Source organism: Nicotiana sylvestris, chromosome 8 (genome assembly GCF_000393655.2).
Source record: "Nicotiana sylvestris chromosome 8, ASM39365v2, whole genome shotgun sequence".
NCBI classification, from domain to species: domain Eukaryota; kingdom Viridiplantae; phylum Streptophyta; class Magnoliopsida; order Solanales; family Solanaceae; genus Nicotiana; species Nicotiana sylvestris.
This window is the reverse complement of record NC_091064.1, coordinates 38,414,741-38,432,227: the sequence shown is the minus strand read 5'-3', so window position 1 is coordinate 38,432,227 and position 17,487 is coordinate 38,414,741.

The window sequence follows — 17,487 nt, the reverse complement described above, 5'->3', positions numbered from 1 at the left end:
CTCACAAGTTCGCATTCTATCTATTAAAGTAATTTCCCAACCCTAAACACAAGTTTCCTAAAATCCGACCCGGGCCCACGCGCCCGAATTTCGAAATTTTTCGAAGAATATTATTCTTTATAACCTATGGATCAATAATATATGATTTATACTTCATTCTATAACAAATTTCGTGGTTAAATCTAACTTTTATCAAAACCCTAAGTTTTGCTCTAGTCCCATGATTTTTCCTTAATCTTTGTGTGTTAATCTACCCAACACTCAAGTATTAAACTAGAAATAAGTGGGATGAAACGAAGGCACTCCCTTTAGCGATTTACGCACCTGCGGTTAGGGGATCGCATATGCGGTCTCGCTTCTGCGAGAAGGGGTCCGCATCTGCAGAATTGGGCCAGGGGGGCTGTGACCGCTTCTGCGGTATTGGAGCCGCTCCTGCGCAGCCGCTTCTGTGGAGAAGGAGCCATATCTGCGGTTCCTGGGCTCCTTCCCTTGCCCACTTCTGCGGTCTCCTACAGTTGACCAACCGCAGGTGCGGTTATGACAGATAGCTGGAGCTTCTACTCCTTGCCAATTTTTCCAACTTCACTTGAGCCTCGTCCGAGTGACGCTCGGGGCCCCCGAGCCCCGTCCGAACATACTGACAAGTTTAAAATCATAAAACGGACTCACTCGAACCCTGGAACGCCTGAAACAACGCTAAATATAAGAATCACCCCCTAAAACCAATTGAATCAAACTTATGAACTTTAAGTTCTTCAATTTACTTCTAACGCGTCGAAACGTACCTATACTACTCGGATTGACACAAAATTTTGCATGCAAGTCTTAAATGTATATTGGACCTGTACCGGGATCCGGAATCACCATACGGGACCGATACCAACATGATGAAGCATTATTCAATTTCATTAAATCCTTAGAATTTTAGTTCAACAATTTCTAACAAAAATTCATTACTCGGGATAGGGACCTCGGAATTCAATTTTGGGCATACGCTTAGGACCCATATTTTCCTACGGACACTCCGAGACTGTCAAAATACAAGTCTAGGTCTGTTTAATAGAAATGTTGACCAAAGTCAAACTTAGCCTTTTAAAAAAATCTTAGGGAATCAAGTGTGCCTAATTCAACCCAAACTCTTCTAGATCCCGAACCAACCATCCCCGCAGGTTATAAATTAGTTAAAGCAAGCGTGAGAAGTCTTATTTGGGGGACGGGGTTCTAAAAAGTAAAACGACCAGTCGGGTCGTTACAATTTGGATCTCTTTTAAAGCTTGGTTCATTTGGACACTTTAGTTTGGTATTATTCCTAATTAATACTGTAATATGATATTGAGAACAAATGGAATTTAGAACAATGTAACTAAAGCTGACGAGTGATATTGTCCATTAATCCATCTTTTCCTTTAGATCAAAATAGTGTATTGTTGTTGAAATTTAGATGTCTTTGGTCATGTGCCATGTCTGGTCTGGAACAAGGTTTCCAAATTAAAATATAAGTCTTTCTTCCTAATTCAAATATTCAAGAAACAGACACTAAGCTTCAACTGAAAAAGGCTTCCAACGAAATTTTGCAAGAAATTCCAACGAGAATTTTTAGAACCATAGCAATGTAAAATTTTGCAGCTCTAAAGGAGTACGGTGCAATCTTTTTCAAGAATATTATATGAATTATTTCCAATTCTAGGTATATTAAGGCTATCCCTTCTTTCTTTTTGGCATAACCTATACGACAAAAATGAAACGAGCAAATGCACAACTTCCCTAAATTACTCTATTCATAGAAATGCTAGAGATGTGTATATTCTTATTCTCCCATAAGTCTTATTTTTCTATCGTTGTTTACCTTGAAAATGGTAATTACAAATAGATTTTATTATGTGGTTCTGAAAATACGTGATCTGTTTTTATGCTAGTTGTTAGGCAATAGATGCTAAGTATGAGACTAGGAAATAAGATAAGAACTTGAAAACAATATGTTTAAGCAAATCGAGCGGCTGAGAATCGGTGCCTCGAGCCTAGTTATACGAGGCCTCGAGGTCGAGCTCGATATTGAGTTGTGGATAGCCGATGAAGGGCTAACAGTATTGAGAGCTTTGATGAAGGCTCTTTATGGTCAATAATGAGCAATAAATGAAGAACAATAAATAGAACACAATAAATGTAAGTAATAGAATCAATGAAGAATATGTTTAAGTTAAAGAGCAGAGAATATTTTTGTATTGAATGTTGTGAATAATGTATCTTTTTACAAGATGACAAGGGTCCCCTTTATATACCAAGAGGGAATCCCAATATAGTAAAAATACATTTATTACAAAGATATATGACTGGTACAACCATTTAATGCCACGGTACATGCTTGAACTAGCCTGATAGACTTGGTCAGCTTTAGCCACGTACCTTGGGAACTTCCTGCTAGTCCATCATGGTTGTTGATTTGCACTACCTCGAGATCGAGCGTATGGGCGCCCTTGGAGTCGGGCCTCGAACTCGGCCTCGAGCCTTTCGACAACAGGCTGTAGGATATCATAATGATCATAAAACTGGGGTCTTCGATTTTGGCCGTATACAATTGTCTGTTCATGGGTCTCAGAAAAATGCGTATTTGATAAAGTTTATCCGAAAGACATATTGAGTTTTATGGCATTCTAAGAAAATATTATTAATGTATTTCTTATGCATTTAATGCATTTATACATGTACATTGACCCATGACCATATGGCATTATATACGCGTATATATGTATATTATATTTATATGGGATACAGGAAAAATGTTACGGCGTTATATACGCACCACCACCTGATCAGTTGGTATATGTTGATAATGTTGCCCACAGTGGCCTAGACGATATGATGGGATGCCCTCGGTAGCTTGATGATGTTAAGTACACCTATACCTATGCATGACATGACATTTATATACACGTGCATGACATTATAAACGTTTCAGAATTTACAAAGTTATTCAGACTTACAGATGGATTTTTTTATTCCATATTTCATCTATGTCTTTTATGTACTGATTTTCATACCTTATATATTTAGTACATTTTTCGTACTGACGCCCTATTTCACGGGGCCTTCATTTCATGCCCGCAGGTGCATGTAGGCAAGTCGACAGTCCCCATTCTTAGGATCCTTGATCAACGAGAGTTGGCGTGCTCCACTTGATCCGGAGCTACTTTTGATTTTGGTATGATATGTTTGTATATAGATATATGGGTATGACATGGCTCAATCCCGTCTTTGTATAGTTGTATTTCTATTAGAGGTCTATAGAGAGTTATGTATAGTTGGATAATATGTGGTCTTGTCGGCTTTCAGTTTTGGGTATATACTTGTCTATAGCAGCCTTGCCGGCTCGCCCACTGTATTCTGCATGTATATGTACATATGCTTTTTTGGCAAGTTTCTTCATGTATGTTATTCTCATAATTCAGCAGACGTCATTTAGGTTCATATCTTAGTCGCATGCTTAGGGGTGTTCAACCGGTAGGACTCGGGAACCCGTCGCGGCCCATCCATTTGGGTCGTGTCATATAGTCAAATCCACAAATCAGTATAATAAGATAAATGTGTACAAGATATCAAATCAAATGACACGGAAACAACCTTTGTGCATTCATATCATCCTTACCAATGACGGAAATACTTGTCGTGTAATACCATTCTTCCTTACCAATCATATGTATAACAATACCAAGTAAGGTAGAAAGCATGTAATTAACATCAACAAACAGGGTAGAAAGCATGTATATAACAATATAACATGTAGAATGCATAGATATAATAGTAATAAGCAATAAGGTAGGAGGTATAGATTTAACAATGATTAAGAGGTAGAAGACAAATATGTAACAATAACAAACAAGGTAAAAGGCATAGATATAACAATAACAAATAAGGTGAAAGGAATATATGTGATAGTGAAAAATAAGGTAGGATGCATATAGGTAACAGTGACAACAAGGTAGGAAGCATGTAAGTAACAGTAGTAGACTAGATAGAATGTACCTGAGTAACAACAACAAACAAGGTAGGTAGCACATAAATAACAACAACAACAAAGTAAAATGTATATGAGTAACGCTAGCAATCAAGGTAAAATACATATATGTGTATATAAGGGAAAGATAAACGCAATTCAATACATGACCCTCGTCCTCACTTGCACGGAAACACTCGTCGTGCCATGAACTCAAGATAAACAAAATACAATGCATGTCCCTTATCTTCACTTGCATGGAAATAACCATCATACCATGAACTCAAGATAAACATAATACAATGCATGGCTCTCATTATCACTTTCACGGAAACACCCGTCGTGCCATGAACTCTCATCTTCACCTGCATGGAAGCACCTGTCGTGCAATGTCGCTCATCCTCACATGCACAGAACCTCCCATCGTACAATATCACTTATTCTAACCAAGCATATGTATATCAGTACCAAGCAAGTTAGGATGCATAAATACAATCAAGAAGGATGAGTAAGCATATTACAATACATGAGAGATAATCATAGCCACCATACAACTAGTAAAGCTAGCAATTCAAGAGTCGTTGTCATGCCCCCACCCTGGGAAGCGCGATCGATGCTTAACCAAGAAAACCCGGTCAGGCAAGCCCTCTAGATACTTTCTACCCGACCTTGCCCATAAATAGAGTGGAGATGTACTCCATTAATTAAACAATGAAAAGATTTCATAAACAACACCCATATCATTACCATTAGAATCTTCATTTATAATTTCCAAAATATTACAAGTTTATAGATATAATGAAAAATATTTTTGCCAAATACCAACACTTCTAGTTCAATTCCCAACATCAAACACCACCGACAACCTGTCTATGGAGCCTCGAAGTACAACAAAAGAGTAGTATGGAAGTGTCGGCAACAAGGCCCCGGTTATACCTCAAATCACAAAGTACAACATCAAGTGATATCAAGCCCGAAATAGAGTAGGGCTCACAAAAATCTGCTGAATAAGGAGCAAATACTAACGAGGACCAAGCTACCTACTGATGAACCACCTGCATCTATTGAAGATGCAACGCCCCGGCAATAGGGACGTTAGTACATATGGAATAGCACAAGTATGTAAACCCAAATGTCCTCTCTTTCGAAATAGAATGCCAATATAAGAAAGGGATAACCATGGAAACAACAAGCAACAATCAATGATATCTGAATGCCAAGTTAAAACATAATAATTTCAAAATACAGAGATAATACTGTGAAGAGGATAATCAAAATATGAATATAATATTATTTTTGTTGGGGAGATCTTTAGCACCGATATACCACCGTGAATTTAGCACAAAGTCCAATCACGGCTCGTGGGTCTAGTCCGTCTCATCTGAAGACATCCAATCTACACAAATCAGCCTCACAGCCTCACCCCAATGTATGCGGGTGGAGGTGTAATCACAATAACAATCTTTACACAAAGCGGCTTTGCCGCCTCACCCCAATATGTGCGGGTGGAGGTGTATTTATAATCACAATGTCTACACAAAGTGACCCTACCGCCTTACCCCAATATGTGCTGGTGGAGGTGTATTCACAATCACAATCACCACCATGTGTGCAGCATGGTATCCGGTCACGACCCGATCGGCTAGGTTGTATTACCACAGTGTCGTATGGGTCGACATCAACCACTGCTAGCAATCATCTCATCCTAATTTAGGGGAATATTCTCATCACATCAATTTCATCCCAAATAAGGGGAATAATCACAGTGCACTATTACACCGGCACGTCTGGTTTCGGGGTTAGCTTATTTCAACCTACCCTTCCTTGGTGACTAACGATACTCCCAAAAATATTTTTGATTTTTCATATAAAGGAAACGAGAATACAAATGCATACTCCTCATAATCTTTCACACCACTTTATAATCTCATTGGTACTTTCAATCACTTACAACATCATTATTTCATTAGCTCTCTTGGCCATACATATAAATTCTCTTTCATGGCACAATGGTCGTATTCCATATTCCACCCTCTCATCTCTTTGCTTTCATGGATCATCATCATAAACATCAACATATAGAATATTCCGAAAATCACAACTTCAAGTTCATTAGAAATGAAGACTTTAAACACAATAGTTTCCTTTCGAAAAAATGGAGCAAGACGATTAGCAATCGAAGCACAAGTTAAAATCATAAGCAAGAAACACAACATTTATTCTAAAAGTACATTTTCCCGAAAGGGCAATACATAATTTCAAGTCATGAATATGTAAGAACTAAAAACACATTGGAAATACTCACAAAGAACAACATTAGTTAAAATAGCCACATTTGGGCATGACTTGAGTACATAAGCTTTTAGGCAAATCTATTTTCGAAGTCATTTAGGAATAGTTGAATCGAGGCTCGTTTCATAACCTTTCTCACATCATTTCATTTCATTGGTGCCATTGGCCACACGTATAACTTTCATTCTCGGCACGATGGCCAAACTTTATATCTCCAACTCCTTTCACTTTCAAGCATCTTTATAGATTATCAACAAGATGAACATTCAAAAGCAAGGCCTTAAGTATATATGAGCAATATGAGGTTTAGACGCATGGAGTATTCTTTCCAAGTTTATCATAATGGACTTTCATTTAAAACACGACTCAAAGCCATAACATTTTAAAACACAAATCATTCTTGAACACATTCCCGAAGGATAACATAATGTGATAGGAACATTCGAAATACGTTTTGAATACATAACTCTCGATACTTTGTTTACTCGGGACAATCGAATTTATTGGGAATAACTCGGAACATGGGAATAAGGAACTTAAGCGAACCATACTTGAAATTTACGGGAACATCATGGAATTCAATTCTAAGAGAGTAGTTTAGCCAACATACCTTGCTTGAGTTTTCCTTAAATTACTACAATATTTCGGAAATCCTAGCAATCCCAATCTATTTTGAGACATAACAAAATTGAACACAAATTAGGATGATATTCATGGTTGCAGCTCATTTGAGCATTTTATCAAACACTAGGTGTGCATATTTGACTAAAGTGTTCTTCTACAAGATTTCCTTCACTCCACAACCCATTCAATACCAAGAGTTTACTCATATTAGCTAAATTACCTCCCCACAATCCTCATAGCTACATGCACGTATAAATAACAACTCTCATACCCAAGAATCACTCCCCCAATTACCTATCTTCTACCCCAAACTCGAAATTGAAGACTAGGGTTAGAACCTTACCTCTTGGGTGAAGATCTTGTGATATTTCCTTGTTGGATTTCAAAGCATTGGCAAGATCTTGATGAACAAAGCACTTGGGCTTCCTCCTCTTTGTCTCTAGAACACTCACACTTCTCTTTAAAAATATTAGATTTTTTCCTTCAAAACGAGCCCCAAAGGCTATTTATCAAAATGCAGTCGGATTATAAAATAAAATAATAGACCCTCCGAAATCAACTCTGCGGTCATAGAGTGGACCACAGAATAGCTATACGGCCCATAAAATGGACCGCAAAACTGGTCCAAAAATTGGGATGTTCTCGTTAGGTCTGTGGCAGGTCTGAGGTCTGCGGACCAGTTATGCGGCCGTAGATCTAACTGCAGAATCACCCAATAAAATTCTTCACACAAAATTTGCGATGGAAGTGCGGACCATAGAATGGATATGTGATCGCATAATGGACCGCAGAAATTACCTTCAAAATTTTATAAATTTTCTGCTCAACTCTGCGATGCTTATGTGGTCCGCGGAAAAGTTTTGCGGTCGCGAAATTCCTTAGTGAAATTTTACGGGGCCTTACAACCACTTTGTCCAATATCGCAACAGAGTCTGAAAATGATATCAACATGAATAAAGGAGCTCAATTATCATAAGAATAACCGATATAGATACTTATTCATGAAATAAGTATGACTACGACCACATCAAGTGTATTAACAATCTATAGTCTAGTCCATCATGTTCAATTAAGATGTCATAAGCTAAAACATGATCTCTAGCATGGATAATTGTATTCATGTTGTCATAAAAATTAAGTACGACATAAGTCAAGAAGAGCACACAATTCAACAAAGCATAAAGTAACCTAGAATCTCCCCCCAAGCATGAATACCCATTTATTTGGAAAAATTTCCTCAAACCAAAGCTAGGCAAGATACTTACCTCATTCTGAAACAAGTTCAACAATCCAATACTGGTTTTCTTAGAAATACTGCTCAAACGATCAAAACTTAATCAAATAGCATCTAGCAAAGTCAAATCATGCCAAAGAAAACATCCCCAATCAATAAGTTTCAATCATTAGTGAAATCCTAAATATCAATAAAAAGTCAACTCGGGCCTACATGGCTGAAATCTAAAGCCCAAATCCTGATGACTCATAACCCCACAAGTCCAATTATTGCCATGACCTAGAATCCCACCCTAGGGACCGTGATGGCGCCTGATATATCACTTGCTAAGAAGTTAACGTTGGCTAGATTATTTTACCCAATTTTAACAATTCACAATAAAGCATCAATAAAGATAAACCGAAATAGTCTGAAATAGAATAATGAAATATATATGACGATATCTAAACATCTCCTAGAATTTGGAGTCACAAGTACATGAGCAACTAAATACTACACATAAGGTTTGAAATAAAGTACATTGTTTGAATCAAGATAAACAATAAAGTGGATAAAGAAGGCGACTTCAGGGCTGCGAACAGCGTGCAGTTTTACCTCAAGCTTCCCGGATGTAGTTGGGTTCGAGTAGAATACCTCTAAATGCAGCTAGGATCAGCACCAGTATCTACACAAGAAGTGCAGAAGTGCAGTATGAGTACAACTGACCCAATGTACTTCGTAAGTATCGAGCCTAACATCAACGAGGTAGTGACGAGACTATGACAGGACACTTATGTAAAACCATGTATAGATATTTATACAAAATAGCAAAATAACAAGTGGAACGATAAAATATTATCTAGGAGGGGACATGCGAAAGGAAAAAGTGTCATAAAAACGGCAAGTACGAAATAACAAATAACACCTTCCAAAATAAGCAACAATATAACCAGGTAAATCACAAACCCCAGAATTAAGTGAGGTAATGAAATAAATATGACATGGTATCACCCTTCAAGCTTTTACTCTCGTCCTCACCATGTGATATCACAAATAAAATGACATGGCATCACACTTTGTGCTTTTACTCTCAAATCTCTAAATATATGATAATGAATGCAAATAAAGTACGGCAACACCCTTCGTGCTTTTTTCTCATTCTCACCAAGCAACAATAGAAATCCAAATAATAAAAGCAAGGCGGGAAACAATTTCACTTTAATCATGATATCAAATTCAACTTTAAAAATATCTAGCTTCTTTGAAATAAACAATAAATACAAAACGAATAATTAACAGAAGTGATATTCTATCCTAAGCATGGAAAACATAATCAATGAAACAATATAATACAAAGAAACAATTTCCACCTGCATGCTTTAACCCAATGACAACGCATAGATACTCGTCAACTCACATATATATTGTCCCTACACATAAAACATGTAGTAAATAGACCAACAAGTCCTAATCCTTCAAGTCAAGCTTAATCACGACACTTACCTCACTCCGCAACCAAAAAGATCAATCAACCGCGGCTTTGCCTTTTGAACAAGACTCCACACCAATCAAATATAGAAAACTATCGATCAAATGGTTTGAAATAAGCTTTAGAAACTACCTATTAATGAAAAAGGTTTTTTGATTTTTTTTAAAAAGTCAACCCCGGGCCCGCTTTGTCAATACTCGAGGTTCGGACCAAAACCTGATTACTCATTCATTTCCGAACACAGTTATATAATTAGTTTCGAAATGCGATCTCAATTTGAAGGAAAAATCTAAATTTTACAAGATTACCAATTTCTACCCAGATCCCTAATTTTTACTACAAAAAATCCCAGTTTAGATGTTGACATGAAAAGTAATGGGTAATTGAAAATAAATGGATTAAAGTTGCTTACTAATGATTTTGGGATGAAAGTTCTCTTGAAAAATCGCCACTAGAGTGTTTAGGGTTGAGAAATGGTATAAAATGAGCTAAGTTTCCTCTCTTTTACCCAACTACGGATATCGCAATTGTGAAGTCTTGTTCACAATTGTGAGACAAAAGTCACAAATGCAAACCCTGTATCAGAAGCTCAGATGTCACAAATGCGATGAAATGTTCGCAAATGCGAACAGACCTACCTGTGCAAATGCGGACAAATTCTACGCAAATGCGAAGATACTCAACTTAACATTGCATAGCAATTGCGATGCCATAATTAGAAATGCAGACAAACCATCCATCGCAAATGCGACTCCTTCTTCGCAATTGATAAATCCTAGCCCCCAACCCATGCTCGCAAATACGAACTATTGTTTGCAAAAGAGAGGCTCAAAATTGCGATCCAGATCTTTGTCAATTGTGAGATCTGCAAATGAACACCAAAAACAGAAATGTACCAGCTATGCAAACTTTAACCAAACTCATCTGATACGTATACGAAACTCATCTGAAACGCATCTGAAACTCAGCCGAGTCCCTCGGGCTCAAAACCAAATACGTATACAACTATAATCTTATCATATGAACTCCCTCGCACGATCAAATCACCTAAATAACATCTAAAACTACAAATTGATCCTCAAAACGAATGAATTTCCAAAGGAAAACTCAAGAACAACTAGAATCACATCTAAGTGTCCGAATCATATCAAACCAACTCCGAATTGCACCAAATTTTTTAGACAAGTTTCAAATAGCAAAATAAACCTATACCAAGTACCAGAACCAAAATCTTAACATGATAACGAAAAAAGTCAAACTACGGTAAAACCTAGAAAATTTTCAAACCTTAAAATTACTAGCTTTCGGCAAAATGAGTCAAATCAAGTTAGGAACTTCCGAATTCAATTCTGGGCATATGCCCAAGTCCAAAATCACCCTACGGATCCATCGGGATCGTCAAAATACTGATCCAAGGTTATTTACACAAAATATTGACCGTTGTCAACTCAAGTTATTTTTAAAGCCAAAAATCATATTTTTCTTCAAATAATCACATAAAATCTTTTCGGAAAAAGACACAGACCACGAACGTAAATTGAGAATCATCAAAACAATCTAATGAAGGTCTCAAAGCACGAAAATAAGGACTAGTTCTCAAATCGACCTATCGGGTCGTTACAATCTCCACCTCTAAAAGAAATGTTCGTCCTCAAACAGACTTAGAAAGGTACCTGGATTGGTGAAAAGGTGTGGGTATCTACTCAGCATATCGAACTCGGACTCGCATGTAGATGCGTTGATCGACTGACCTCTCCATTTCACTTCCACTGAAGGAAAACTCTTAGACATCAAATGTTGAACTACCGGACTAGAATTGCCACCAGCTCCTCCTCATATGCTAAATTCTCATCAGCTGAACCATGCTAAAGTCCAAAACATGCGAGCCTGTCCTCATGATACTTCCAAAGAATGCAAACATGGAATATCGGATGTACTGCAGATAGGCTAAGAGGCAACGCAAGATTGTATGCAACCTCCCCAACTCTCTCTAAAATCTCAAATGGCCCAATATACCTAGGGCTCAACTTGCCCTTCCTCCCAAACTGCATCACGCCCTTCAAAGGCAAAAAACTCTCTCTTTCACCATATAAGGTATATCCTGAACCATCCGATCTGCATAGCTCTTCTGCCTAGACTAAGCAGTATAAAGTAGATCTTGAATCAACTTAACCTTTTTCATAGCATCACAAACTAAATTGGTGCCCAACAACCTAGCCTCTCCGAGCTCAAACCAACCAACCGGCGAGTAATATCACCTCCCATATAAGGCCATAAACAGTGCAATATGAATACTCGATTGGTAGTTATTTTTGTAGAAGAACTCTGCAAGAGGTAAGAACGGGTCCCATAAACCTCCAAAATCCATAACACAAGCACATAACATGTCCTCCGAGATCTAAATGGTACGCTCGGATTGTCCATCCATCTAAGGATAAAACACTATGCTTAGCTCAACCAGTGTTCCCAACTCACACTACACGGCTATCCAAAAATACAATGTAAACTGCGAACCCCAATCGAAAATGATGGAAATATGCAAGCCTTGCATACGGATAATATCCTGAATGTGAATCTAAGCTAACCTCTTTGAAGAATAAGTGGCAGCCACCAGAATGAAATTTGTGGACCTAGTCAACTAGTCCACAATAACCCATACTGCATTATACTGCATCAAGGTCCATTGCAAGCCTACCACAAAGTCCATAGTGGTACGCTCCCACTTCCACTCTAGTATCTCTATTCTCTGAGTTAGTCCACCTGGTTTCTTATATTCATACTTCACATGTTGACAATTCAAGCACCGAAATACATAAGCAACTGTGTCTTTCTTCATTTTGCGCCACCAATAGTGTTGTTTCAAGCCACGATACATCTTCGTGACACTTGGGTGAATAGAATAGCACAAAATATGTGCCTCCTCAAGAATCAAATCCATCAACCAATCAACATTTAGAACATAAATCCGGCCTTCAAGTCACATAACCCCATCATCACCAATCACAACTTCCTTGGCACTACCCCATTGCACTGTATTCTTTAATACCAACAAGTGAGGGTCATCAAACTGGCGAGCCTTAATACACTGCAATAACAAAAATTGTGACAACACACAAGCATGAACAAGGCTAGGACCGAAATATAATCTCACAAACCGGTTGGCTAAAGCGTGAATATTGGCTAGTGGCCTCTCAAATACCTGTAAATATTCCAAACCACCCATACTCTCCACTTTTCTACTCAATGCATCGGCCACAACGTTGGCCTTCCTGGGATGATATAATATGGTGATATCATAGTCTTTTAACAACTCTAACCATCTCCGTTGCTACAAATTAAGATCTTTCTATTTGAAAAGATGTTGGAGGTTGTGATGGTCGGTATAGACCTCACAATTAACGTTGTATAGATAGTGCCTCCAAATTTTCAGTGCATAGGCTATCATCCTGCCATCCTACATCAATATTGCACCAAGACCAATACGTGATGCATCATAATATACGACGTAAGATCCTGAACCTGTGGGCAACAACAACACTAGGGCTCTAGTCAAGAAGTCTTGAGCTTCTAAAAGCTCAACTCACACTCATCGAGCCATATGAATAGGGCACCCTCTAGGTCAATCTAGTCAATGGGCCTGCGATAGATGAAACCCCTCTACTAACTAGCGTTAATAACCCGCCAAACCTAGGAAGCTCTGAATCTATGTAGCTGAAGTAGGTCTAGGCCAGTTCTGAACTGCCTCAATCTTAGGATTCACTTTAATGCCCTCAGAAGATACCACATGCCCTAAAAAGTCAACTGAATCTAACCAAAACTCACTCTTTAAAAACATGGCATATAAATAACTATCTCTTAAGGTTTGAAGTACAATTCGAAGATGATGCTCATGCTCCTCTCGACTACGGGAGTATACCAAAATATCATCAATGAAGATGATCACAAAAGAATCCAAATATAGCTTAAATACCTAGTTCATAAATGATAATAAATGATGTTAGGGCATTTGTTAAGCCAACTAACATCACAAGGAAATCATAATGCCCAAACCGAGTCTAAAAGGCTGACTTAGGGACATTTGATGCCCTTATCTTCACCTAGAGGTAGTCAGATCTCAAATCAATCTTCTAAAACAGTTTGGCACCCTGAAGCTAATCAGATAAGTCATCAATCCTTGGTAAAGGATACTTGTTCTTGATATTAACATTGTTCAACTGTCAATAATCTATATACATCCTCATCGAACAATCCTTCTTCTTTACAAGCAACACCGACGCACCCCAGGGCGAGACACTAGGTCTAAAGAATCCCTTACTTGGCAAATCCTACAATTGGTCCTTCAGTTCCTTCAACTCTGTTGGGGGCATACGATATGGTGGAATAGAAATGGGCTGAGTGCTCGGAGCCAAGTCAATACAAAAGTTGATATCTCTATTTGGTGGAATCCCCAACAAATCTGTAGGAAACACCTCTGAAAAATCGCGCACAACTGGTATAGAATCCATTAAAGGAACTTTCGCAGTAGAATCATGGATATTGGCCTAATATGCTATACAACCCTTCTGAACCCTATGCTGAGCCTTCACATAAGAGATAACCCTGCTAGTAGAATGGCCATGAGTCATTCTCCACTCTAATCGAGACAACCCCAGCATGGCTAAGGTCATCGTCTTGGTGTGACCGTCCAAAATAGCGTGATAAGGTGATAGTCAATACATGCCTAAACTAACATCAAAGTCTAGCATATCAAGAAGTAGAATATCTACACTAGGGGTGTTCATAAAAAGCCGAAAAATAGAACCAAACCGACCCAAAAAACATATACTTTTTAGGTTTGATTTGGTTTTGGTTTTGAATTTTATAAACCGACCAAATTTGGTTTGATTTTGGTTTTAATGAAAAAATAACCAAAAAAACTGAACCAAACCGACTATAAAAGTAGCTATTTAAATTTATTATTACACCTATATATATAAAGTTTCTCAAATTTTATGGTCATATTAGTCATTTATATTTTTAGTCTAGTTTTTTACTATTATAATAATCTAATTCTTTGCCCTTATATTATAGTTTGATTGGTAATTTTCTTTTGCTAAGTACAAGAATTTATTTCATGTTAAAAATAATTGATTTTTAATTGAGTATGTAAATTCTTTCATCACTATTTTGATGTTTTATACTTCAATACCACATAAGAGGGGGGGTGATTTGTGTGGTGATCAATTTTTCACTTAAACTGATTATGGAAGGACATGGTTCATCTAACTGTTCCCTTACCTACTATTGCCGAAATAGTAAATGCGGAAAGTAAAGAACACAAATATTTTACGTGAAAAACACCTGGCTCAAAAGGTAAAAAAGCCACGGCCTACTTTCCATTAGGATTTTCCCAAACTCTTAACTAAAATCACTAAGCCAAAAACTGCATTTACAAAAACTCTTTTGTAAACCTAGGACTAACTCTAATCTCGTTGTAGCACAGAACCTCTAACTATTGCGACAAATTCAAGTTAACTCTAACTTCAATAATCTGAGTACCTATTACAATTGCCTCTAGATAAAGATGAAAGGTACAATATGAAAACACCTACTACAATTGAACTAGAATAAAAGACAGACACTTGGAACTGGTTCTTCTATCTGGTTCATGTAGCTTCAGGTTTGCACACTTGAATCACACATGAATTGCTTGCAAAATTGCCTTGTTATTTTGCTCTCAATTCATGTTTAACTTCTGCTTATGTGCGTTGCCTGTAAAAGAGAACAACACTGATATTTATAGAGTTAGTAAATAAAAATTAACTAGAATTCTGACGCTACTCTTCCTTGGTGGAAGAGTTCTAGTTGATCTCAACCTCTAACTCTTTTCCTTTCTTGAACAGTGTTCTCTTTGAGTAAGAAGTCCTTTTCCTTATCAATTATGCAACCTTTTCAATCAGGATCAGGAGATATCAATTCTGTCAAGTTGGGTTTATCTCCTTCACGTGCATCCCACACACTCAAGTCTATCTGTATCTGTGCTCAACCGGGATGGACCTGGTTCATGTTTGAGTTCCTTTGTTAGTCTTCAAAACTAACATTTTCTTGGGCCAACAAATTTCCCCTTTTTGATGATGACAAACTCTATGTTTTTCATACACTTAGGCCTTGTTTAAACTCGGCTCAACATCAACACATTGTTAGAAATATTTTTCATTTATCATCAAGGACCAGGTTCATTAAGTTATAAACATCACTGTTCAAAGTATAAAGTACAACTTCATTTTTTTCCCTTTTGGCATCATCGAAAAGTTGCATAAAAATGTATGATTCCCATTTTTTAAAAACCACTCATGGCTACTGGGGAAACTGCAAATGCATTCATGGATTAGTCATCACTAATCAACTACAAATTCAAACTATCAAGGAAATATAAACAGTCAATAAGAGCAAACGCAGAAAACTCCATTGATAGAGAATATGATGCTGCCACAATCCACAAAAAAATATTTAAAACATGAGCAACAAAAATAAACATCCCGAATTTGGGCCACTGAAAGGTCTAGCCAGGGCTAGGAAAATAGGCTTGGAAGAACTGGGGCTTGGGTTTTGGCTTGGAGAAGGTGTAGCATGTCTTGAAGAATTCCATCAGTCTTCTCCCTTTCCTTTGTAAGCTCAGTTATGAGAGCATCTCTCTCAGATTCTACCTCTGTCAAACGAGTCTTCAACCTTGCTATCTCAGCATCCTTTGCCCTACTCTCCTGCACTAGGGCTCTGACCTTACTGTTAACAGGTGTCTTTATAGATGAACCAGGTTCATTGTAAATGACATTGATCTCATAATCACAAGCAATCAGTGTATTGATTGTCTTTGCTTGTAGCCATCTCCCACTTCCTCAGTGCCACCTTACAATGAGCAAGAACAGTAGTGAGAATGAAGCCATAAGGAATGGCATGGGCCTTCAAGCTATTGATAACCCGATCTAGAAGTTTGATTATAAACCCAGGCCAGTTGATCTGTCGCCCACTATCCAGACATTCCATCAAAACCAGGTCCATGTAGTTGGCAATGTGCCTTCTTTCCTACCTAGATAGCACACACTTGTTGACGAATTCAAACAACACCTTGTGAGGTAGCTTCATTTCACTCTTTCAAACAACCTTTGGCTCACTTACTTCTTTATTATCACAAAATTTCCTAGTGAAGGATAGCGCAGTAGGGAGAGAATCCAGACTTTGCCATTTCTACCTTGTATAATCATCATACCCTTCAAAGGGTATACCAAGGATTTCACGCAGCTCTTTTGCATCAAAGGAAATTTGAACCCCTTTCACCAGGCTGGTGACTCTTCTATCATTTACCTCAGCATTTGCCATGAATTCAACAACCTCATTTCCGGCCAGTCTTCCTTCTAACTGAAGGACCATGTCCTTCCACCCCTGTACCTCTAGCCTTTCAAGCAGTAGAACCATCTCTTCTTCCTCCAAGTCCTTCAAGAGTCTGCCTTTCAAGATATTTTGTTTGCCAAACTTGGCCAGCTTGTCCTTTTCACTATCAGACTCATCCTCCTCTTCACCATTCCATTCTTCTTCTTCAGTAATTTTCACTTGCTTGGCTTTCACTGTATACCTTGTCCTTTTAACCAAGGTAGAGGGCTCAGTGGACTTAGATACAAATAAAGACTTCTTTGAGGAAGTCTTAGCTTTCTTGGGCTTAGGGGTTTGAGCCTCCACCTCAATAGTTACTTGTTCATCTTGATGGACCAAGTACATCTCATCCACATCAACAGGCTTTGCCACCTTTTCTGTCCCTTTTTCCATCCTTTTCTTCTTGCTTTTATCTAAAGCTTTCTACAACTCCTCCTCATTTTAATTCAGCTGACTCCTTGTGGCTCTCCC